We start from the raw sequence: 25,505 nt of genomic DNA on the forward strand, positions 1-25,505 counted from the left end.
CAGATCTTTTATTCTTTTTTGAACTTTAATTCACTTATCTATAAGATGGAAATAATGACAGCTGCCCTATCTAACACCACAAATTAATCAAGAATTAGTTATGTTAAGTGCAAAAATAGAATATTGGGGACCAGCTATAATTGTAAGAAATATTAATCATGCTCAGTTAATCGTGACAGTTTTGTTCTGATTAAAGAAGGCACATTCTAACCTGGCTAGGAGTTGCACGTGGGACATGGGAGCTCACCTGGAAACATGGCCCATTCTCCTCATTTAGGAGCTATTATCATGGAAAGATTAACAACCTTGTTGCAGAAACCAGAGCCACCAGCCCTTTGAAGACCCCCAGCCTTTGCATACCCTCAGGCCTTTGCAAATCTCCAGCCCTTGTATTACCTGTAAACTGCCCATTTGGCATACCCTTTTGCCTACTTCCCCATATAATCTTTTTCCTTCTACCCAATATAAGCATATGGTTGGCGGGGGCGGGGGGGGGGGGGGGCGGCAGAGCAGATTTTTGTGGATGACCTGCTGCTCTCCCGTACTGCCAGAAGTATTCGGACAAATGCTCATATATGACTCAACCCTGTCTCTGCTGAATTGGCTCAAGTAGTGACGGGCAACCTGGACCCACTGATTGTCTGGTTACAGTTAATAGGTGTGTGCCAGGCCCCTACTCAATAGAGATGAATAAGACATGATTCCTGCCCTCCAGGAGTTTCAGTCTAGTGAAAAAAGACAGACAAGCAGACAGTGACTCTAGAATGAAGGTGCTATAACAGGCAATACACAGGCTGGTATGGATGATCACAGGAAGAATGCCTTCTCTAGTAGGAGCTAGGATAGGCTTCTTGAATGGGAGTTAGCCACAAAAGGGTTTATAATAGAGGGAACAGATATTCAAAGGCTGAAAGGCAAGAAACCATTTGTGATTTAGCAAATAGCAAGAGTTTAGTTTGGCTGGAGAGTAGAATCTAATAAAGGAAATGCTGATAAGGCAAGTGGGGGCCAGAGCAGACAAGCCTCTGAAACTAAATGGAGGAGTTTGGGCTTATCTTGAAGTACCCTGGATGCAAAGCTGGCATTAGAAACAAACGTTAAAACGTAAGTGAAAATACTCTGTAATTATACAGTTCTATCCAAGTATTGCTCTGTTTGAGCTGTTGTGCACTGCACAGCTGCTATGGATTGCAGTTTTGTGTCCTCTATAATCCATTTGTTTAAACCCTTATCCCCACTGTGATGGTGTTAGGAAGTGGAGCCTTTGGGATGTGATTAGGTCATGAAGGTAAAGCCATTGTGAATTGGATCAGTGCCCTTAAAAAAGAAACCCCAGAGAGCTTCCTTGCCTCTTCCCTGATGTAAGGAAACAGAGAGAATATGGACATCTATAAACCAGGAAGACAGGTCCTCACCAGATGTGGAATCTGCCAGAGCCTTGATCTTGGACTTCCCAGCCTCCAGAATGGTGAGAAATAAATTTTAGTTTATAAGCCACTCAGTCTACAGTACTCTGCTATAGCAGCTTGAACAGACTAAAACAGTAGCCCCTCTCCTCATTCCCGCCCCCCCAACACACACACATACACACTCCCCACAAAGAAAAAAAATAAGCTGTCATATGATGCTTGCAATAATAAGTATGTTTATGATCTGCAAGAATCTCAGGAAGCTGGAGAAATTAACTATTGCTGCTTTGTAGCAATAGCTGCTGTCCATGGTCTACTCATTAATGTCATGTCCTCAGAAGCCAAGAGCTCCCAGAGAGACTGGTCTGTCTCCAGGCTTGTTTTCCTTTGCTGTGAAGCCTGTTTGCCCAGAGCACTGGACACGTTTTGTCAAAGGGAGCAAAGACATGCTCAGTGTTCAACCGACACCACACTGTCCTTGGATGAGTTTCTGTGTGCTGGTTGGGTCAAATCCCTCAAAAACCTCTGCAGAAATGGAACACTGAAGCTCCTAGATGAAAATAAATGGTGCCAATTTTTAAAAATATAAACATTCCCTAGGACCTATGTTGTCAACTATTCATAAACCTTGCTATCAGAGGGGCATGTAGCTCAAAACCCTAGAGAGCTGCCAACTAATGGTTTATATTGTAACAAATATGTTACAAAAGGCTTGAACATTTAGTTAAAAAAGCAAAAGTGGGAGGTGCCATGGATGTCCATTGGGGAGGATACCATGACTGAAGAAAGAAGTCTTCGATGCGTGCCGGAGTAAGGTCTGTGTGCGCCATTTTTTATTGTTCTTTGGGTTGAAAATAGAGGTGTCAGCATCAGAACCCCTTCATAAGAAGTATAACTTGGAGGAAAGCTGGAAACTTTTCTTATATATATGAAAATAAAGTACGCTCCCACGACGTTTCCAAAAGGCAGTTATTACAAGGTGGCCGGCCCACTATGTGAGATCGCACCTGTGCTCTCTATTCTGGAGAAAGAACTGGAGAGTTCACCTGGTTGACATTGCTTTTGTCTTCTGGAACCTGTGCTCTTGTTAGTTCTCTGTGCTTTAACAATTACAGTTACCTAGCCTATTTGCCTAAAAATGCCCACCTTCCTGGAGCTCTTTAGGCCATAATAATCATTATGAATTTATAGAAGCCAATTTAGTGGGGAGTTTTTTTGAATCATTAGAATAATTATTACATTATAATCATTAGGATTTGTAGGAATTAATTATAGCAGGTAACTATAAATAAGACAAGCAAATAATGAATCTCAGACTAGAAATATATTGCATCATATTCTGAAACTACATACAACACATATCCAGAGGAACATGAATCTAAGAACACTAGCTTTAAATACATGAATTTTTATAGAAAACTCTCTGTTTCAAGTTTAACAGGGCATAATCTTTGCGATTGGCACTGTTGGTCAGGGGCTGTGAGACAAATCTCTCTGCCAAAAATTCCTAGCATGATCGACATATCTGCAATTGATCAAATGCCTTGGAATTCGTTTCAATTATTGAGTTTCTGCCTTAGAAAACTTAACTTCTGATTTATAAATCCTTTCTGTAAATTATTTTGGAAGTATAAAGACATTCACTGGTTTATACAAAACTAAGTTGAAAGGCCTATTTGATGCTCTATTTTTCTCACATTGGTCATATATGCCCAAGCTTAATAGACTTATAAGAAGAGAAATATAATGAATACAATTTTCCAATAGGTTAGGGAAATGACCACCAAATATTCAGCCAAATGCAATATTGGAATAGCCACTGCAGTGAATCCTGTGAATCCTAGAAGATGGAATAATAATCAAAGATGTTATACCATACTCAACCTGTCAAAATAACATTGCACTATGCCTACACACACAGCAGTCAAGGTCAGCAACCCAATGAGTTTCTACTTGCCATCTACATGACAAGTCCTGAACTAAATTCTATGAAAAACAGCAATGTACAAGACATGAATACTATCCTTAAAAAGATTTCCATTTCCCTGATGAAATAAGATTTCAAATATCATACCTAAAGGAGATAAAGTCTAGTACATAATAAAGGTCTAAAGTGCTCACCAATCATGAATTTATTCTACATTTGTTCAATGCCTATATGCCAAACACTGTTCTAGCCACTAAGTAGATAAAATGAATTCCATGTACTCTCTGCCCTCAAGAAAACTCAGAGTAAGAAGTATAATTTCACAAATGATTTACTATAGACACTGAAATTTCCCAAATCACTTTGACAGCTGAACACTTTTTTCCAGACTTGTGTTCTTCAGCACAACTTGGGAAATGCTTATTTTAATCCATGAATGGTATAAATATTCAAATAAAAGAAATTTATCCAGGTTACAGCCTGAGTAATCTTCATGGATAATGTGGATGTCATTCAAAACACTGAATGTTATATGGGTTTTAGAATGGTGGGCAGATTCAAGGCAAGGAAAGCATATAAGCCAAGCACATGTACAAGGCAGATGATAGTAAAAATGACTGAATTACAGGCTTTTAAGCACAATAGTGGAAAACAAAATTTGATAGGTGAGTTTAGACCAATACTGGATAATATAAAAACACAAACTGATCTAGCCCATTTGGCTCAGTGGAAAGAGCGTCGACCTGCAGACCAAAGGGTTCTGGGTTTCATTCCGGTCAAAGGCACATACCTTGGTTGCAGGCTCCTCCCTGGCACTGGCCCTGGCCGGGACTCATGCAGGAGGCAACCAATAGATGTGTTTTTCTCACATCAGTGTTTCTCTCTGTCTTTCCCCCTCTCTCCTATTCTCTCTAAAAATCCTTGGGTAAGGATTAACAAGAAAAAGAAAGAAAAGAAAAGAAAAGAAAAGAAAAGAAAAGAAAAGAAAAGAAAAGAAAAGAAAAGGGAAGGGAAGGGAAGGGAAGGGAAGGGAAGGGAAGGGAAGGGAAGGGAAGAAGAGGCGAGGCGAGGCGAGGCGAGGCGAGAAAAGGAAAGGAAAGGAAAGGAAAGGAAAGGAAAGGAAAGGAAAGGAAGAGAGAGAGAGAGAGAGAGAGGAGGTAGGTAGGGAGGGAGGGACTGAATTTATTTTTTATTCTTAAGAAAGTGACACGAGAAAGCCATATTTTTAAGATGTAACCTAACCATGCTATTTTCATGCATTCTACCCATAAAGAAAAAGTATGGAATATACTCAAAGAATAATAGAACCCAAACTCTCTCAAACCAGAAAAATAGATTAATGTGATTATAGAAACAAAGATTTAAAAAAATGATACTTTGCATAAGAAAGTATAACAAAACTAGACACAAACAAGGTAAAGGATGGAGAAAATGTTTTTTTTCACTTACAACTTTTCAGAAAGTCCCCAAAAGTATATATACTAACGTTTCCTTCCAAAACACACCCATCACTACCATCTCCCACTTAAAATGTCTTTATAGTACCATCAGAAAAATCCACAAACTTGATAGTCAAACCAAGAGTCTCTAAGATTTCTAATAGGAAGTGTTAAGGATGATTTATTAATTATTTAACAAGTTTTGAAAAAAGGCAGCATACTGTAGTGGGCAAGATCATGGCTTTAAAAACATGTATACTTGGGTTACGTGTCAAATCCTGGCTCTGCCACTTACTAGCTGTATGACCTCAGGAAAGTTACTCAGTCTCTCTGTATCTCATCTAATGAGGCCTAAATAAGTTGATGTACATGAGGTGCCTTGAACACTGCCTATCACATAGTAAACACTAAATAAATAGTAACTATTACTGCTGATATTGTCATTTATTATTGTTGATGTTCATAATAGTGGTGATAGATACTAACTACATGCAATTACTACGCTAAGCATTCAGCATGCAAAATGGAATAAGGTACAATTCTTGCCTTTCAAGGGGCTAACAACAACTGTTCAGAGCATTGATAGGTGTCAAATAAAGGATAAGAGCCACAGACATTCTGGGGTCCAGGGATGAGGGAGAGAACCATGAACTTGAGTGGTTGGCAAAGATTCCACTGCCTGAAAATTATATAACTTAACTGTATTATTGCCTCTATTTCTGCTAGCAAACATACATAGGAGCCCAGCTAAAAATATGGAATATGAGAAGTGAAAGAAAGCCCAGAAGATGAGCCAGCTAAATCCCCCCCCCTTTAAAGGTAGATAAGTGGATACCCCTAAAGAGAAGAGGCTTGCCCAAGTCACAAAACTAGTCACTGAAAACTGAGGTGAGAAAGTCGTTTGAAGCTTCTGAAGTTTGAGGTTTCTCTGTTTCCACTCTGAAAGGAGTAGCTAACCCACTTCTGTATATAACTCACCATTTCACTATGCAACTGGCCATATCTAACCTCCAGCTCAACTCTCATCAGTTCAAGGATCGGATCACTTCCTGTGGTCTTTGTTGTTGTCATTAGTTAATTGAGCTGAATTCCACATCTTTACTGAAGCCATTCATTTTAAAAGGTTCCACTGGCAGTTTGTTGAAAGACCCTTCATTTTTCTCATAATGTACCAATCTCACTCTCTCAATTGCTTTTCTCATAAGGGGATCCAGAATAGGAAGTGGAATTATTCTCTTGCTTTGATATTTATCTCGCTTCCTTTGGTGAGGATCTGCTCCAGGCAGAGGAGTCCAGCCCCCTTGGATCCAAGATTTCAATTCCTGTCTGCTCTGGACAGCTCTGCAAACTTGAAACAGAATTCCTAGCACCAGATTAGCATCTCAGCCTAAGGGAAGGCCGTGTTCTGATTTAACTTGCACCTTTTTTCCTAATGCTTAAAACCCTGTTGCTTCTAAATTTTTAGAACTAACTTATTTCCACAGTTTAGAGTTTTTGAAGAATAAACACATAGTGTCCCTTACTGTTCTGGCCTCTCAACCAGTGATACAGTCAAGAACATCAAGGTCAGGATGGCTTTCAGGACATCCTACGGTCTTCATTCAAATCCAATGCACATTTATAAGGACCTGTTCTAGAAAATCAAACTATCCAGCCATGAATTTGAGTTTATTTTCTGAAACTTCAGTCTCACTGTCAAATCATAGGAAATTTTATATTTTCCCCGCTTTTTGATAGCCTTGTGGCTCTCTATCGCTCTGTCACCAGCTGGATTATGGTCTGCTAATGGTGGTGGATTCCAAAAAAGACAGAAGGCTGATTTCAATTCATTTGTTATTTTAATGACAAAGAATCACCCCATAAGCCATGTTAAAACCTCATTTAATCTAGAAAAAAATAGAGGCACCAAGACATTTAAGAGGGAACATGGTAATATCAACACCCGTCAAAGCTGAAATAATGGGGCGGAAGGAGACCAAGGAAGGCAGTCCTGGGAGGCAGATGACCATCCCAGAATGAATCAGCAAGAGCTGTTAGCATTAGCTACCACATTGCTTAACCCTCATTTTATCAGAAATTTAAAACCTTGCATACTTGTTCTCAAAATTGAGAGAATAAGGAGCTACTTCTGTGCAGTCAAAACACAAGAAAGAAATGGATTAATAGAACAATAATTCGTGCAGGGATCTTAGAGATGGTCTGTTATACTTTAATAACGTGTGAGCTAAAGCTCAGAATGGGAAAGTAACCAAGGTTCTATCCAAGACTCTTTTGAAATGGCCTTAATGTCATCTGAAAAATGATTTGCCAGCATCCATTATTCTAGTCTCGGCTCTGTCACTTAGTAGCCGCATGATACCATACAATTTGCTTAACTCCACGCCTTAGTTCCATCATCTGTAAAATGGAGAAACCAATAGTACCTAACTCATGATGTTGTTATACAGATTACTGAGCTATGTACACAAGGTGCTAATCACATAGTAAGCATTTCATAAATGAGAGGCTTGACTATTATTCTTTATGATGTAAAACTTTAGTATAATATATTAGGAGTCAATCCGACTCCTCTCCCCTAATCCTCTGTTTCTCAGTCTCTTCCCCTCTCTTTCTTTCACATGTGTACCCTCTAAGCACAGAATGTGGAGTCAAGAGATCTGCATTTCCATCTCAGCTTTGCCACAGACTATGTTGGGTGACCTTGGGCAAGTCAATTTACCAATCTAGGCCTCAGACACCCCATCTATAAGATGGAGAAATGTGATCAGGTGTTACCTATGGTCCTAAACATCCCTATTATTAAATGGACTGTACAATCTAGACTCTTGGTCAGCTCCCCGGGCCATTTCCCTGGGTTTCCAGTCAATGGGAAAAGCTTCCTCTGATACTCAGCCCCACAGATAGTATCTCTCAGGGACTGGGAGAAGGTTGGAGCTCTAAGCTCAGCTCTCCATTCCAGCATCACTTCCCAGGAGTTACTCAGAAAAGCTCGGAGCAGCTCCCCATGGATTCATAAAGCCTGGGCCTGTGGAAATACCCCACCTGTCTCAAACTCTCCCCTCCAACCGCTTGCCATGGACACTTACCCTCCCAACACCATGGCAGCTTCTGTCCTATTTTCAAAGAACCTTACTTATTGAGGAGTGGCGGGGAGGGATTGTGGCTGAAGAGGCCCACTGTAGTCCCATCAGAACATTTTCACTTTTAAAGGCCTTTGTTTTCAACCAATGAATGTCGCCTAAAGAGACAGAGTGAAGCCTGAAAATAAAATTCAGAGGAACTGACTCTATAAGATGGTCTCTGAAATCCTCCTAGACTTTATTCTGTAAAATGTGTGTAGAGAGTTTCTTATATGCGAGGTGTTATTCTAAGAGCTTCAACAAGTTACCTCATTAAATCTTCACCACAGTCTTGGGAGGTATTTCAATGACAATATTTTACAAATGAGGACACAGAGACACGGCTCCTCCATGATCAGGTCTGTAATTTTCCAACAAACATTAGCTACTTGGCCACTGCAACTAAGGTTCAATCTGCCAGTCATATTTATCTTGTGTGGTTTTGATATAGATTTTTTTCTTTCTTCGGCAGTGTTTGCTTACTCTGTGATGGGTTTTAATTGAGCCTTCTTCATGTCTACAGAGCAGATGCATAAAATCGTTAAGTACTATTGAAAAAACCTCAACAGGAATATCGATTTTTTTCCTACAGTTCTTTCCTGACATGGTCATTACTGACCATTTAGAGTTATGCATGTTACAATACATTGACCTGGTAGGTACTGATAAGTACAACCTGAGTGATTTTTGATGGCCCAATTTTACCTCCTTAGATGAAATGATACAGCAGGATGATGAGAAACAGGGAAACATATGTCACTGCCAAATTTGAGACCGTATGATGCAAAGGTTTTCTCTTTTTACTGAGTGTCTTTTCTAATGTAAATTGTCATTTAAATTTAAGTTCTTTGGTTCCTGTATTAGGCCAATCTGAGATATATCTATATACATATATCCAGTCTGAATCCAAAGACCTGAGAACCAGGAGAACTGATGGGGTAAGTTTCAGTCCAAGGGTAGGAGGACACCAATGACCCAGCTCATGCAGTCATGAGAGAGAGCAAGTTCACCCTTCCTCCCCCTTTTTGTTCTATTCAGGCCCTCAACAAATTGGATGAGGCCCACTCACACTGGGGACAACAATCTGCTTTCCTCATTCTACTGATGCAAATGATAATCTCATCTGAAAACAGCCTCATAGACACACCCCAAAATAATGTTTAACCAAATATCTGGATACCCCAAGCAGGCACATAAAACTAACCATCACAGTTTGACAGTTCCTGTAAGTTAAATGACACTGTTTAAAGTCAAACTGCACAACATTAGGAAGTGGCAACAAGTTAGAATTCTTTTCTCTCAAGTAATTTAGGGAAGATGGACCATTTTTTGGGTCATAGAAAGTTCCATATAGTTGGCTTTCCATTCGTTTCTAAAACTCCTTAAGGCCAGAAATCATGTTATGCAACCTATGTTCCCCTCAAAACTTAGACTGGTTCTTGGGATGTAGAAGACACAGCATAACTAAGGCAAGAAAATATGAAGTCGCTGAACATTTGTAGGGAATCATGAGATCACCTCATTCACACTGAAATGTAACTCATAAGCAAAAGCCCTTGAGTAGAGGACCCACTATGTGCAAGCTTGGTATTTAATGGCTAAATGATCAACTGGAATGAATGTTACCCTTCCCACGGGTATTCACACAGATCTTCAGCTCAGAAAAAATTAAAAGCAACTGTGGCCAATATCTTAATTTTTTCCCTTGCTAAATTACTATGGAGATGAATTTTAGCAATTTAATCCACCCAGCTTAAACTAATTCTTCATTAAAGCATAAGTTTGTTCCATGGGAAACTTCTAAATCCAACAGATATGAGCATGAACACCTCCAGTTTGTTTTAATTATTTTTCTTAAATGAGAAGCTGAGCACATTTTTCTAAGGATTAAGTCACTTTAGGTCTCACAAATGTGGTATTCTCAAACAAATCCATGGTCTCTCATGTTGCAATTCTTTTGCAACTGGAGGAAACCCATTTTGTATCACTATGGGAAAAGCATTTAAAGAATCCAGAAAGGCTTCGACCTGCTAACATCTCTGCTAAATTCAATATTAACACCCTAAAAGTCTATGGGTTACATTCCTCCTTAAATCTCTATCAGGCTTTCAAATGAGCAAAAAGTTATTTTTAAAAATGAAAACACTTAAAAGCATGAGAAGACAAGCCACAGAATGGAGGAAAATATTTGCAAAGAATATTCCTGATAAAGGGCTGTTAACCAAAATATACAAAGAACTCTTAAAACTCAACAATAACGAAATAAACAACCTGATTTAAAAATGGGCCAATGATCTGTCCTGGCTGGGTGGCTCAGTTGCATCATCTCACACACCAAAGTTTGCAGGTCTGATTTCCAGTCAGGGCACATACCTAGGTTGCAGGTTCCAAGGTTCTTTCCCTGTTTGGGGTGCATATGGGAGGTAACCGATCAATGTTTCTCACATCAATGTTTCTCTCTCTCTCCCTCTCACTTTCACAAAAAAAAAGGACCAAAAATCTGAACTGACACTTCACCAAAGAAGATATGCAGATGATATTTCTATAAAAAGATGCTCAGCATATTAGAGAATTGCAAGTTAAAACAATGAGATATTGCTACACATCTATTAAAATGGCAAAAATTCAAAACACTGACAACACCAAATGCTGGCCAGGATGTGGAGTAAAGGAAACTCTCATTCACTGATGAGGAGAATACAAAATGTTACAGCCTCTTTGGAAGACAGACAGTTCTTGCAAAAAACTAAACATACTCTTACAATATGGTCCAACAATCATGCTCCTTGGTATTTGCCCAAGTGAGTTGAAAACTATGTCAACATAATAACCTACATGCAATGTTTATGGCTACTTTATTTATAACTAGAGGCCTGGTGCATGGAATTCATGCACAGCGGGATTGGGCCTAAACCGGCAGTCAGACATCCCTCTTGCAATTCGGGACTGCTGGCTCCTAACTGCTGGCCTGCCTGCCTGCCTGCCTGATCATCCCTAACCCCTCTGCCTGCCTGCCTGATCGCCCCTAACCGCCTCTCCCTGTCTGCCTTATGCCTGCCTAATCGCCCCTAACCACTCTGCCTGCCTGCCTGATTGCCCCTAACTGCTGGCCTGCCTTCCTGATCACCCCTAACTGCCTCTGTCTCAGCCCCAACCACTGTGGCTTCATCTGGAAGGACGTCCGGAATGACGTCTGGAAGGTTGTTCAGCTGTCTGGTCTAATTAGCATATTACACATTTATTATTATAGATTGCTAAAATTTGGAAGCAACCAAGAAGTCCTTCAGTCAGTGGATGAATAAGTAAGCTGTGGTACATCCAGATGATGGAATATTTAACACTAAAAAGAAATGAGTCATCAAGCCACAAAGACATGGAGGTACATCAAATGCATAATACTAAGTGAAAGAAGACGATCTGAAAAGCTCCAACTATATAACATTCTGAAAAGGTAAAATTATAGCGACAGTAAAAAGATCAGGGGTTGCCAGGAGCTGGTGGGAAGGGGGAATGAATAGGTGGAGTTCAAGGAAATGTCTGTATGGTACTATAATGGTAGATATGTATCATTATATACAAGGTGGGCAAAAGTAAGTTTGCAGTTGTGAGTACGTGAAACACAGAGTTGATAAAGCTATTGTAATGACCATAACCTGCATGTCTTTTTCCATATGAATAACTGTAAACCCACTTTTGCTCCACCTTGTATTTGTCAAAACCCACAGAATGCATACCACCAAGAGTTAACCCTAATGTAAACAATGGATTTTGGGTGGCATTGATGTGTCACTGCAGTTGCATGGATGGTAACAAATGTACCACTCTGGTGAGGGGTATAGTGCACGAGTCGGTGAAGGGGATATATGGAAACTCTCTTTACTTTCTTCTCAATTTGCTGCAAACCTATAACTGCTCTAAAAAATAAAGTTTAGCCTGGCCAGTGTGGCTCAGTGGTTGAGTGTCGACCCATGAACCAGGAGATCATAGTTTGATTCCCCATCAGGGAATATGCCTGGGTTGCAGGCTCAACCCCAGTAGGGGGTATGCAGGAGGCAGCCCATCAATGATTCGCTCTCATCATTGATGTTTCTATCTCTCTCTCCCTCTTCCTTCTTCTCTGAAATCAATAAAAATATATTAAAAAATAATAAAATTCAATGGAAAAAATATCATTGGGTGAGGATCAACAAACAAACAAAAAGATATAAAATGATGTTTTAATATACATTGTGGATTACCACAATCAAGCTGGTTTACATATTGACCACCTCACACAGTTACCATTGCATGTGTGTATTGAGAACACTTAAAATCTACTCTCTTAGCAAATGTCAACTATACAGTAAAGTAATGTTAACTGTAGTCAACACTCAGTACATTAGACCTCCAGAACTTATTCATCTTGCATAACTGAACATTGTACCCTTTGATTAACCTGTCCCCATTTTCCCCAGCCTTCCAACCCCCAGTAAGCACCATTCTACTCTCTGCTTCTGAAGTTCAACTTCTTAAAATTCCACAAGTAAGTGGAAGCATATAGTATTTGTCTTTCTGTGTCTGGCTTATTTTTCTTAGCAAAATGTCCTGCGTGAACTATAACTTTAAAGCATTCTCAGAAAAATGGAAAAACTAGGTTGGGAGGAAAGCACTTTTATTAAAATACTAAAAAAATTAATAACCACAATGGGAACACTGACCCCTAATAAAGTATACGTCGCATTGTTGAATTATTTCCACTTTTACACGTGTGATCAAGCATGAAAGTTTGCTTTTAATTTACTTTACAAGGCCTTCTTCATATCCTTCTCCCCGAACTACACAGTGCATTAATAAGGCAATAAAATAAATCAGATTCCACATAATTCAGCATCGTAGGAAAACTTAAAGAGCCAATCCAACAAGAAAGAACTTAAGAGGGGTGGTAAGAGAAACAGAGCCTTCATACCTCTGAGACTCAGCATGAGCACCAATCCCAAAAAGCCACCCTTGTCTTCAAAGCTTAGAAACAATGTTTGGACTGCATTTCCTATTAAATTTCTGAAACACCACATCAACCATGTTAGCATGTGGACACTTTTTGTCATTTTTAAAAATAAAGACTTCAGCATGATTTGATGGGCACCTACTTTGAATAGCTAATTCCATTTGAATCTTTATAGGCAGGTGATACTGAGGTAAGAGCAATTTCTTAGAACATGTTGCTGAATTATTGTTTGGTCACCAATACAGATTAAATGGCACAAGCAGAATTAGAACAAGTTTTGAATATATCTGGAGTCCATTCTAGGCTCACCCTTTTAGATTCTTTTTTAAAAATATATTTTTATTTATTTCAGAGAGGACGGGAGAGGAAGAGAGAGATGGAAACATCAATGATGAGAGAGAATAATTAATTGGCTGCCTCCTGCACTCCCCACACTGGGGAATCGAGCCCACAACCCGGGCATGTGCCCTGACGCGGAGTCAAACCGTGATCTCCTGGTTCATAGTTCGATGCTCAACTCCTAAGCCACTCAGGCTGGGCCTTTTGGGTCCTTATATGAGAGCAAGCATGATACCATTTATATAAAATCACTTTGTATCACTTCAGAGTAAGTACCCAAAAAATCAGGTGCATCGAGACATGAGTTTTGAAGATCCAATCATGTAATGTACCACTCATTTGATGGCTTTCTGCACTTTAGAAAAAATACTTGGACAAAATCAAACTCAGGGATTCTATATTTTCTATACAAAACAGTGATTTTCAACCAGGGGCATTTTGCCCCACCAGGGGACATTTAGTTTACAAGCCATTACTCTGTCTACCACAGTAACTTACCTTCAATTACCATCTATTTGTACACAGATGACTCCCAATTTTATCTTTGTATCTCTAGTCTAGACTTCTCTTCTGAACTCTAGAGCCATCTACTCAAGTGGTGAAAACTCCATTCCCAAATCAAACTCATACATAACCGTCCTCCCTAAAGGTGCATGGCCTCTGCCAGTGTTCTCAGCTTCAATGCATGGCGTCATCAGCCATTCAGTTATGCAGGCTAGAATTGTGAAGTTGGTCATCCTTAACAGCTCCCTTTTCTTCCCCTGCATTTTCAATCCACTTTTTACTTTTTAAATATCTGTTTCCAATTCACTCCCGAATCCTATTACATTCTTCTTACTATCTCCGCCTCCCCATTTAACTACTCTAATTCAAAAAACCTTCATCTCATAAAACTACTGGGAGTCCCTCCTAACTAGTCCACCCCCAACCTGCTTCAACCCCTCTCATCCCCACTCTTTATATGGCAGAATGATTTTTTTTGGAACTAAAATCTGATCAAGTCATCCTCCAGCTTAAATTTCTTAATGGCTTCTTGTTTTCCTAGGGGTAAAAACACAGCACTGGAATATGGCATACAAGGCTCTGCTGAGTCTGGCACCTGTGTACCTCCTCCAGCCTCTACAGTACCAGGCCACGTTGCTCTTCTCTCAGCATGAGAAAGCACCCACTTCTCTTTCCTCAGGAGCCCCTGGCACACATTGTCTTCTGCCCAAAATATTCTTCATGTTTCTCTTACTGTATAACTTCCATTCATCCTCAGCTCACAACTTAACCATCGTCTCCTCCTGACGTCTCTCACTCAAGCCTTAAAGCACCATGCCCCTCTCTTTTGTAGCACTTAGCATAGTTGTGATTTCATATTTCTTTGTAAGATTATTGAATTAATAGTTATACACATACCCCTGCATTTGATTGTCCCAGGAGCGCAGGACAGGGTCTGTGCTCACCCCAGAAGGCCTGGTGCCTAGCCCAGGTCTTGGCATAATGCTGGCATGCAATAACTATTTATTAAATGGGTCAATAAGTGACTGAATCAATAGGTAAGATGTTTATTACTATACAGAGTCAAAGCAATAATCAAAGTCATCTTGTTATCTGTTCATTCAACAGTTTTACTGAACATGCCTTTGTTTCAAACACCAGTAATTTTATTTGCTAGTCAGAATCTCCAATTGCATGAACAAAAGTCTAACAATTATATTGTAAGTTCAAGAAGAAATAAAAATGCTCTTTGGCATTCCTTGATTTCTCTTCTAGGTATCATTTTCTTCCCTTGAGATAGATTTGGACCACTCTACAGGAATGTGGCTTAACTCTGTCCTCAACATCATTGGCAACAATTCTCAAAGCTGCCAATGACAGTTGTGGACACTCATTGGAGATGACAGCAGATTTCAGCATGGCATTGACTTGCATGATGTTTTTCTAATGCTTAAGAAGTTTGGTCATGTGTCAGAACTCCTCGTGTTAAATGATCTATTAGGTGTCATGATCACCAGAAAGGTCATCTGTCACACTGTTGGCCAGAAGTGTCACCTCTGTTTAATGTGATATGAAGCCCAACTCCCAAACTAGGGAGATATTGGCATATGTCACTGCTGACTGATCAAAAGCTGAGGGTCTCAGTTCACATCCACAATTGCACAAATGAAAGCTCCCCATTTTATTCAGTGCATAAACTAAATGTATAATAGTTAAAGGTTCTACCACTCAATGTCATTGAATTTTATTAGTTAACAGTATTATTGGCTTGATCTTATAATGAGTATAAAGCAATATTCTAATGAGTATTGTTTTGACTAAGATGAATAAAAACCTTTTTTGGGAGAGAGTTTACAAAATGAAAACTTTGGGTGGGGGGAAGTAAGTAAAAATATTAAACTAATTTTGCCAAACAAGAAAGATTTTAACCATAAAAATGTCCAAGAATTCATTTGCAGGTAAGGCTGCATGATATCTCCGAGGATCTCAGGTGATTCCTGAGTTAGATGAAGGTATCATCATACACTGTAGTATCTAGCTTGAAAGAAAAATCACAACAACCATTAAGTTGAAACAAGTTTAGTGACATGTCCCTGGGAAGGAGGGGATAAAGCCTCTCCAAGAGTGCTCAAAACAGTATCACCATGCTAACCAACAATGGCAATTATAAGAATTAATTATGAGGAAAAGTAATACAAGTTAAATATTTGCGCTGAAAAGTTTGTGCATACATTATATCTGAGATAGTTTGATATCACAAAAGCTATCAGTTGGGTTTGCTCATAGCCTTTGTCCAAGATATTTAAGAGTAAAAGAGAAAGTATATGCTTTAAGCTGACATTTCATCATTGATTTGTGTAATCTTTATGTTTCCCTTTTTGTGTGTTTTCCTGGCTACAGTCCAAGTCATTTTACCAATAATCTAGAAGATTGTTAAGATGATTTCTCTAGCCCTAGCCAGTTTTTCTCAATGGTTAGAGCACTGGCCGGAGGACCGAAGGGTCTCAGGTTCAATTCTGGGTCAAAGGCTTGTACCTGGGTTGCAGGTTCAATCCCTGGCCCAGTCCGGGCGCAAGCAGGAGGCAACCAATTGATTATCTCTCTCTCACTTCGATGTTTCTCTCTGTCCTCCCCTTCCCCCTCCCCTCCCCCCTCCCTCTCCCCCTCCTCCTCCTCTTCCTTTCCCCTCCCTTCCACTCTCTAAAAATCAATGAGAAAAATATCCTTATTTCTCTAGCTGAGATGTAAGTTGCATCCCTTAGAGAACTCACCAGTGTGTAAAATTTTTAAATCGACTAGGATCTTGCAAAGACTCAAATCCTCTTGCCCTTCAGACAAGCACTTGGAAAGACAAAGCAGTTGAGTTACTTCTCTAAAACACACAGTTGCCGCTAGAGCAGGCTGGGACTACAGTCTCCCACATAGAGTTCTGCGCCTTTTCACTATATCACAATGCCTCCCACGGCACTAAATTCTTTCAGACATGATTAGTCTTTGCAGTCTTTTGCTCAAGGAGCATGACTGCCTCCTTACACTTAAAAGAGACATTAAAAAAGCCAAAGAGCACAAACCATAAAAACGAACTGATAAACTGACAACATCATAATTTAGAAGTTTGGTACTACAAAGGATACCATGAATAAAATAAAAGAACCGACAGATGAGAAGACATTAGTAATGTCACAACTGAAAAAAAGACTAGTTTCCAGAATATAAAAAGAGCTCCTATTATTAAAAAAGGAAAAGATAACAGAAAAAAATTAGACAAGGTATCAAGAAGCAACTCATGCCCTGGCCAGCATTGTTCAATGGTTAGAGCACTGGCATATATGCCAGTGGGTCTCAGGTTTGATCTCTGCTCAAGGGCTTGATCTCCACCCATGTGGGAGGGGCAACCAATCGATATGTCTCTTTCACATCAATGTTTCTTTCTCTTCCCCCTCCCTCCACTATCTATAAAAAAATACATATCTCCTCACTCTTGGGCCAAGAAAAACAAATGGACAACAGATGAATGAAATGATGCTCAACCACAGTGGTAGTTAGAAAGATGGAAATTAAAACAAAAGATAGAAACAAATTTATAGAAAAAGTTCAAGTTTGACAACACCTAGTACTGGCAATGCTGCAGAGCTCTGGAGGCTGTCATGTGCTGCCGACAGGAGTTTAAATTGGTGCCACTGACAATAAGAGACCAATAAAGTTGAAAATACTCTTCCCCTACAATCCAGCAACGAGGTCAGTGGTTCTCAACACCCCAGGGTACACTTAGCAATGTCTGCAGACATTTTTGGTTATCACATATGAGGTTGCAAGTGTGGGGGGAGAGAGAGTGGGAATACTGCAGTCCAGTGGGTAGAGCTGCTAAACATCCTACAGTGAGCAGGTCATCCCTACCCACAAAGAATTATCTGACTCAAAATGTCAATAGCGGTAAGGTGGGGAAACTGTAGTGGCTTGAATGATGGCCCTCAAAAGATTTGTCTACCTGGAGTCTACTCATGTGAACTTATTTGGGGAAATGGTCTTTGCATATGTAATTAATTTAAGGATTTCAAAATGAGAACATCCTGGATTATCCGGGTATGCCCCAAATCCAATGACAAGTGTCTTCATAAGAAGAGAAGGCACAGACAGAAGGGGAGAGACACCGAAAAGGCAGCCATAGGAAGATAGAGGCCGAGGGAACAGCCTCCAACGAATGCCAACAGCCACCAGAAGTTAGAAGGGGCACAATATGGACTCTCCACTGGAGCCTCTGGAGGAGGTGACGGCCTGGTTTTGGCTTCTGCGCTGGCAAAGAGAAAAGAGTTCTGTTGTCCTGAGCCACCCAGTTAGTGGCGATTTGCTGGGCAGCCCAAAGAAACTAGCACATTGTCCTAGACATACACTCAACAGAAACACTTGGATGTGTATGGGAGGAGAAAGGTACAAGGCTGGCTATTGAAAAGTTCATTATAGCAAAAACCCTAGCCGGCTTGGCTCAATGGATAGAGCGTCGACCTGTGAATTGAAGGGTCCCAGGTTCAATTCTAGTCAAGGGCATATGCTAGGGTTGCAGGCTCAATCCCCAATAGGGGACGTGCAGGAGGCAGCCAATCAATAATTCCCTCTCATCATTTATGTTTCTCTCTCTCGCTCCCTCTCTCTTCCTCTCTGAAATCAATAAAAATATATTTTAAAAAAATCCCGAAACAACCTGAATTTTTATCAAGAGGAAAACTACAAAATGTATGGAAGTTTATTCACTTGATGCTCCCCCGCAATGAAAATGACCAAATTAGAGCTGCTTGTATCAGCGTGCATTACTTTCAAAAAATATTTAGAGAATCAAAGCCAATTCAGAAGGATATACATGGAGCAATATCACTTATATAAAGTTTTAAAATCTACAAAGCAATATCACAGAATATTTATGGATATCTGGATATCTTTTAAAAAGTATAATAATGTGCACGATAAACAATGAACCTACAATGGTTATTATTCCTATTAGGGATGTAGAGGAAAAGGAGAGAGAGGGGTACAGAGAGGCTCCCCATTTGCATCTGAAATATTTAATGTCTTTAGTTAAAAGAAACAGAGCTGATGAAGATTTGCAATGATAATAAGATCTGATAAAGCTAGGTGTTAGGTATGTTGTAATAATCTCCATTCTTGTCTATTTTAAATCATTTCTAAAATTAACTAATGTTTTTTAAGACAAGGAAATGTATGCCTTGTAAAACAAATTCAAATGATGTTTACAGGTATCAGGGGAGTAATGAAGAGCATGAGAAAATATGAGGAAACAGGATGTAGGTGGGGCATCTGGTTCAACAAGGATTGAGCCCTAAAGCGCTGGGCGACCGCAGCACAGCTGCTTCCCTTTCTAGTGTTTTCTTCAGGGATTCTCCTTCCTTTCCTCTCCACCTATCTCTATGCCAGCTCTCGTGCCATTTGATTTCAGTTGAACATCCTTAGGTGACCTGCTCCTTGGTTTCCCCCTTTTTAATGCTGGTTCACAGTGGAATCTGTGATAGTTGTAAACAAGAGGGCAAAATAAGGATGGGGAGACCTCCATCTTTGCTACTTGGGTCACTAACAGCCAACCTGGAGATTTGCATCCGTGACTTATACTGTACTAGCCAAACTCTCCCCAGATGTGGAGGAATCACAGCTATAATATTTTACATGGGATGTCTGAGTGTAGTAACAGAACCGTTTTTTCAATGCTTCTGGGCCCTGGCTGGGGTTCTTCTAGGAAGGCAAGATGCGCTGAGCAACAGGAACAAATTGTGAGGGCCTGGAATAGCTTGTGATTATGCACAAAGCACAGCCCAGTTTGTGATCATGAACTTAGTCAAAAAACCCCAAAAGAGGAGTCAGGGAAGGTATCCGACAGGAAAAAATAATATTTAAAAACTATGCTTCTGGTATGTGGGGAAGACTGGCAGTTTGGGAATGTTTTTGGAAAGTGGAAAGATCCAGATTGCCTAACAGCCCCGAATACCCAGGCGTTTGCTCATCCGTTCCTTTTCAAATTGTCTCTAATGGCAAGGACTGGATTCGGTAACTGAATGATTGGCTTGAAATAATTAGGGAGAAAGCACTGTAACATCTGTTCTTTTGGCCATAACAACTGTTACAAAAGGAATCCCTTCACTCATGAATTTTTATATTAGATGAGGCACTTCCAAATGTGGGATAGAAACACGAAGTTATTCTTTAAGAAGAAAATAATACAGTCTATTTCCATTTTTGCAGCTCATTATCTCTCTTTGTCCACTACATATAATCTGTTTCAAGATTCCAAATGAGGACCTTGTTCATAGCATTGTTCTTGCTAACCGTGATGTTAACCCCAAAGCTTCTAGACAAGTGCTATCATCTGTTTTCTGCCCTCAGTGCATGCACAGAACAAAGGCCATTTAGCAAGAAGGCGGCTGTCGATAAGCCCAGAAGAGAGACCTCATCAGAAATCAACACTGATGGCACCTTGGTCTTATACTTCTGGCCTAGGAAACTGTGGGAAAAGAAGTTTCTGTTGTTTAAGGCACCCCATATATGGTACTCTGCTATGGCAGCCTAAGCTGACTAAGATGTTGCTCAGTAAATTCTTGCAAAATAACTTGTATTGTGGTGATGATGATGATGATGATAATTATGACTGATAGAACATAAACACTAAGTGTGCAATGATATAAGCTACTGAACTTCCTAAATACCCAAAAATAATTTTTATCTGCAGATCAAAGATATTTAAATTACATTTAACAAGAATATAGGGAGAAAAACAAATTTCATTCTTGATCAGGTTATTTTTTTAAACAAATGGAAGTATTTCATTTCAATTTTTAAAGTATACTAGGGTCTTCTTAATCCATTTAGGTAATTTCCATGATTATTAAAAAACAATTCAAAATGTTCATACAATATAACCAATGTTGAGTAATTCTATGTCAAACCTCTTTGGTTGCCTAAGGCCTGTATATACTTGAACACAGAATTATATAACCGTGAATAATTAAAATTCCTTTAGGATATAAGTCATTTCTTCTTGCCCAAATGTACATGTATTCCCCACCCCATCTTCATCAATTTCATGTCCTTTTCTCTTCTCCCCTGTGTCCCATTTGTTTGCATTATTGCACTTATCACAATTAGAAATAATATATTTATTTGTGTATTTTTATCTCTTTCACTAAACAGTAAGCTTCATGAGTAAAGAAATTATGTTCAATTTTATCCCAGTAATCTCTAGACCTAGCACCATGTCCACCATATAATAGCACTAATAAATATTTGTTGAATAAATAAATGCATTTTGGTAAAATAATTAAGTTGTTTACCTTTTTTAAAAATATTTTTTTATGGATTTCAGAGAGGAAGGAAGATGGAGAGAGAGAGAGAGAAACATCAATGATGAGAGAGAATCACTGATCAGCCGCTTCCCGCACTCCCCCCCACTGGGGACCGAGCCCACATTTACCTTTCTACCAAACACTAAGTGCAAATAGAAACCCTTGTCTTCATTTTAATATTTAAAATCAACCCAATAAGGCCCAATACTTCCAAAGGATTGTTCTGGAATTATATGCACACCCTCAGAGTTCTGCACTGCAAGCACTGGCAACCCAGAAACATTTTCTCTTGCCAGCCCTGAATGAATCCATCAAGAGAAATAAATACTGCCAATGCCTTTCAAACACTCTTCTGTGTGATTGGCAAAAAGGGGATAAAATGGGCCTTGCCAAGTGGACCAGTCATTCTCTCTCAATCAGCACTCAATATGGCTGACTTAGCACCCAGGAACTGTTCTCCAAAAGTCCAGAAAACAAATATGCTTGCTTGATGAATGGGAGAGTGCTTGCTTTTGCTATTCGTTCTGACTCAGAGTGACTGATGTGTGCTACTATGGGTCATAAGGAAAAATCACAAAAATCTAATCATTGATACTTATAATGAGCTTCCTTTAGCTGAGCCCCCTGAAATTGTATCTGAGCAAAGTTCTTTCCAACATCATGCTCGGGTGACTTAGGTCATTATCCAATCATTTATAGTTCTGGAAAGGCCTTAGAACAATAAGCTGGGAGTGTTTCATAGTCTTTAAAATCAAGTCTGTCAGAAAACACATTGTGAAAAAGCAAAAGTATATGACATAAATCTTTATGTTGGTTTAAAGTTTAATAACTCTTTCTACATTCTCATCTTTTAGTTATTTACTCTGTGTATATAGGAAAGTGCATTATGCTCAGCGGACCTACTAATCAGCGAGGAATAAATTGGGTAGGTGCATTAAGCCTTTTAGGCCATTAGGATACCATTTAGTTCACTGGAGAAGGTCATTTACTTACAGCAAGGAACCAAGGTCCTTCTCGAAGATGAGCCATTTAATCCCAGCTCACCCACATGATCCTGCCCAATATGCATTTTCCTAGTTTAATTTCCTCTGTAGGTTTCCTTTTATTTGTCCTATTTTATTTCTCCCATTTTATAGGCATGTTGTCTAATTTAAACTTAATTAAAACTTTCAATTAGGGGGGAAAAGGGATAGTTCTGGACACTCTATTAATGGGAACTACTTAATAAGCAAAATATCTTACTGTGCCCACTAGATCCAACGCTGTGGCTTCAAAGATCCAACCTGTTTTTTCCAAAGCCTGGCTCAGGTTGGCCAACGATGATGACTAACTGCCTCAAAGCTATAGAGTTTCATGTCTAAGATCACAGATTTGCTTGAAATGTAGAGAAGTGCTGTGTTCATCTGAGGCCTGTGAGTGACTCAGGAATGAATCAAGATCCAAACGAGAGAAAACCAAACCAATGAAAGGACTTTTTCTGGAACTATTGGGAAAGATGCTCTATCTTCTCTGTGCTTTTCAAGCTTTTCAAAACATATATGTAATTCTGGAACTTCTAGAAGCCTCAGAAGCCAACAAAGAGGAAGGCAGGGCCTTTTGTAGACTTCCCCCAAGAGCAGCTTCTTTGTCTGTGAAGCCATCACTCAATCACCTAACAATGAACTGAATGCACTTCCCACTGGGCCTCAGGCAGTGACAACTTTCCTTACTCCTGACCAAGGGCGTGGACTCAAGCCCACGGCATCACTCTCCCCAGTGACGATCCTGGAGAAGCCTCCTCAGATGTCTACAAGGTCATCAAACCCAATTTTTTAAAAGTTCTGGTGGTGCTAAATAATAACATATTAGATACATCTTAGTGCAGCCAACATATCTCTGGGGAAGAAATTTTTATTGAGAATGTACTGATATCATTAATGATTATGATTACGATGATGATGATGATGATAGCTATGATATCTCAGTTTTTTCTTGAGCATCAGTTCACACTAACCCTATAAGGGTATTACTCCTAACTTACGGATAAGAAAAATGAGGCTCAGAACTTGCCCAAGTTTACTCAGTAACTAAGATTTAAATCTACTACATCCATACGGTTCTGTACTGGTTGGAGAATCACAGGAATCAGAACTACCTGGATCTTTGTTTAAGACATAGATTTCTTAAGTGCTCATCAGCAGATGAGTGGATTAAAAAACTATGGTACATCTACACAATGGAATACCACGGTACTGTAAAAAGGAAGGAACTCCTACCATTTGCAACAGCAGGGATGGACCTGGAGAGCATTATGCTAAGCGAAATAAGTCAGTCAGAGAAAGATAAATATCACACGATCTCACTCATTTGTGGAATATAATGAACAACATAAACTAATGAACAAAAACAGAGATGGAGAAGCATCAATCAGACAGTCAAACCGCTGAGGGAAGGTAGGGGAGGATGGGGGTAAGGGGGAGAGATCAACCAAAGGACTTGTATGCATGCATATAAGCCTAACCAATGGACACAGACACGGGGAGATGGGGGGTGGGGGGATAGGGGGAATAAAAACATATATGTAATACCTTCTTTATTAATCAATAAAGAAAGAAAAAAAACATAGATTTGTGATCCATACCCTTCAGCGACTAGAATTAGAATCTCTCAGAGTAGGGTCCATTAAGCTCCACTTTAATGCACCTTAAAATTTGGGAAGCATCCCACTCACTAAAGTCTTTTCATAAACCGTCTCAATTCCATGGCCGCAGCTTGTTCAGCCAGTCTCTCTCTGTTTACTATATCCTTAAAAATGGATTCTGAAAGGTATCATATGTACCATTTTATCTCCTAGAACCCATCTGTTTCTCCAATTGTTCTGAAATGGATAGAAAATGAAGAAGAATAAAACAAACTGAAAGGTTTGCACAGACATGTGTGTAAACATTTATATAGTCATAGCAAACTATATTCCTTAATTTTTGACTTTGAAATAATTATAGATTCAGAGGAAGTTGCAAAGAAATGTATAGAAGGACCTATGTACCTTTCACTCAGTCCACTCCCACCCCCCAGTGTTAACATCTTACATAACCATAGCACAGTATCAAAACCAGGTAACATACCTTATTCAGATATATGCACTCATTTGTGTGTGTGTGTAGTTCTATGCAATATAGTCACATGTATAGCTTTGTGTAACTACTACTAAAATCAAGATATAATCACCACAAAGCTCCTTGTGCTTCCCCTTTATAGCCACATACATCTCATCCTTTACTCATGGCAAATACTAATCTTTTTTTCTATCTCTATAATTTTATTACTTTGAGAATCCTATATGATAAAACCCAAATATGCAAATCAACTGAACAGCAGAACGACCAGTTGCTATGATGTTCACTGACCACCAGGGGCAGATGCTTAATGCAGGAGCTGCCCCCTGGTGATCCACAGGGGGAACTCTGCTCAGCCAGAAGCAGGCTCACAGCTGGTGAGCGCAGGGGTGGTGCTGGCAGGCAGACATCCCCCTAGGGGCCCCAGACTGCAAGAAGGCACAGGCCAGGCTGAAGGGGACCACCCCCCTCCAGTGCACAAATGTCATGCACTGGGCCTCTAGTGTTATAGAAAGGAAATCATACTGTATGTTGCCCTTTGTAATTGGCTTTTTTTTTTTTTACTGAGCATGATTCCCTTTAGATTCATCCAATGCATGTTGAGTTATTGTGTGCATCCATAGTTCATTTCTTTTTATTTCTGAGTAGAATTCCATGGGGTGAGAAAAACAGAGTTTAACTATTCAACCATTGAAACACATTTAGGTAGTTTTCAGTTTGGGGCTGAATAAAGCTGCTATGAACATTCATGTACAACTTCCTTGTAAATATAGTTTTAATTTATCTGGGATAAATGCTCACAAGTGTAATTGCTGAATCATATGGAAAGTTCATTTTTAGTTTTAAAGGAATCTGCCAAACAATTTTCTAGAATGACTGAACCATTTTACACTCCCACCAGCAATGTACAAGTAATCTAGTTTCTCTACCTCCCTGTCAATATTTGGTGTTATCACAATTGTGCCATCTCCAAAAAGAGACAGTTTTGTTTCTTCCTTTTCAACCTATATGTCTTTTATCTTTTTTCCTTGTCTATTTTCACTGGGTAGAACTTCCATTACTACCTTCAAGTAACCCACAGGGAAGTGTTTTTAAAAAGAGAGAGAAACAAGAATACAAAACAGAGAAAACAAAAGTGCATGCTCGAGTCCTAACATATCAATAATTACTTTAACTGTAAATGCTCTGAGTACACTCATTAAAAGGCAGAGGACGCCAGAATGGATTAAAAATCATGACTCAATTATATTGCCTAAGAGAAACCCATTTCAAACTTATGACGTATATTGAAAGCAAAATGACAGAAGAAAGAAATAGCATTTAAACATTGATTTAAAAAATTAAGTATGGCTATATTAATTTAAGAC

Source organism: Myotis yumanensis, unplaced genomic scaffold (genome assembly GCF_028538775.1).
Source record: "Myotis yumanensis isolate MYYU_CA2020_CCGP unplaced genomic scaffold, mMyoYum1.0.hap1 SCAF_5, whole genome shotgun sequence".
Lineage (NCBI taxonomy): Eukaryota > Metazoa > Chordata > Mammalia > Chiroptera > Vespertilionidae > Myotis > Myotis yumanensis.